Source organism: Gavialis gangeticus, unplaced genomic scaffold (genome assembly GCF_001723915.1).
Source record: "Gavialis gangeticus isolate Ggan-Ray unplaced genomic scaffold, GavGan_comp1, whole genome shotgun sequence".
Taxonomy (NCBI): Eukaryota; Metazoa; Chordata; order Crocodylia; family Gavialidae; genus Gavialis; species Gavialis gangeticus.
Window position 1 is genome coordinate 23632426 of NW_017728994.1, and position 1342 is coordinate 23633767.

Here is a 1342-nt window from a genome sequence, read left to right on the forward strand (position 1 = left end):
CCTGGGGCCCCCTTGAAAGGGCCTTGTGGCACCCCAGGACACTGCAGGCCCCTGGTTTGAGAACCGCTGCTTTAAGGGAAGTTTTCTGGCCGGCCCTTGAACACTGCCTCTGGCAGCTCCCAAGACAGAGACTTTCCTTCCCGAGGCTGGTGAGGAGAGAAGCCTCCGCAGCCCCCACAAGCCCACAATCAAATGAAGCCGACCGGCCACCAGCAGCGGAGCGTGGGGCCCAGCCAGCCAGTCCCGCGGCCCGTCTGCAGCGCTGCGCGGCTCGGGACCTTGCCCCAAAGCCCGGGTCACCGCACGGCCGGCGCCAGCTGCGGGAGACAGCACCTGGGACCCGGCCCCACCAGCCGGCTACAGTGAGACCGTGCCCCTCGCGCAGACGCGGGGCGGGGCGGGGCGGGGCGGGCCGCACCTTACCTCACCTGGGCGAGGCGGCAGCGTTACGTGGTGGCGGCGGAAGCTCCCGGTGGCGGGCAGCGCCTACCCCACTCAGACTGCAACCACCCCATCCCGCAGCCGGAAGTGCCGCCCGCGGCGAGCTAGCCGTCCCGGCGTCGGCAACTTCCGGTGAAGGCGGGGCCTCCCGGCGGGGCGGGGCCTCGGTCCCGGGGGAGGGGCGCGCGGCGGTCCCCGGCGGGCAGTGTTTCCAGGTTCGCGGGATCAATCGCAGCTGTAGGACTTTGGCCCTTGTACGCTGTCCAGAGCAGGTAGAGGGTGGGAGGTGATTCCCTGGGGCACCTCAGCCACCTTTCGTGCCAGAGTTGCTCTGTGATGTGTAGACTAGGCAGGCTTCTTCCCTGGAGGTGTCCTGTGCCGGCAGGGAGGTAAACATTTGTTCTGTTCGGTTAGCAATGAAGTTTACGTTTCCGAACAGCTCAATACGGTATCATCCATGTTTCCATGTAACATGTATCCCTGAAACATGGAAGATGAACCTCCCCTGTACACAACGAAGTTTCTTTTCCACCTAGGGGTGTAGGTTGTAGCCGTGTTGGTCTATGGACATAGAAAAAAAATGTCCAACTATTTAAGTTGGTCTAATAAAAGATACCAGATTCACCCAACGAACCTTGTCTACCCTTTCCATCTAGGAGCACTTTTCCAATCTTTGAGTTCTCCTCAGCCTGAAGAAGGGTGTTTGGCCCCAAAAGCTTGCAACAACAGACATTTTTTTGCTACTATTCAGTTGGTCTAATAAAAGATACTGCCTCTAACCCAAGAGCTTTGTTTATCTCTCTTTCTTAACCAACATGGTTATAACATATATCCACAAAATGTACAATGACTTTTGAGACAGCTAATTGATACAACATGTGCAAACCACAAGTCATTTTCA

At 58.0% G+C, this 1342-nt stretch overlaps 1 protein-coding gene across 2 annotated transcripts in view; it reads right to left on the reverse strand.

The window, feature by feature from the left end:
* The window catches only part of SAMD8 (sterile alpha motif domain containing 8), a 49739-nt gene extending 49171 nt beyond the window's left edge, over positions 1 to 568 (reverse strand). For both annotated transcript variants that reach the window (XM_019502371.1, XM_019502372.1), the window contains exon 1: positions 429 to 568. The gene's annotated coding sequence lies outside the window, so the exon portion shown is untranslated. The remainder of the gene's footprint in view (positions 1 to 428) is intronic.
* Positions 569 to 1342: the final 774 nt, after the last annotated feature.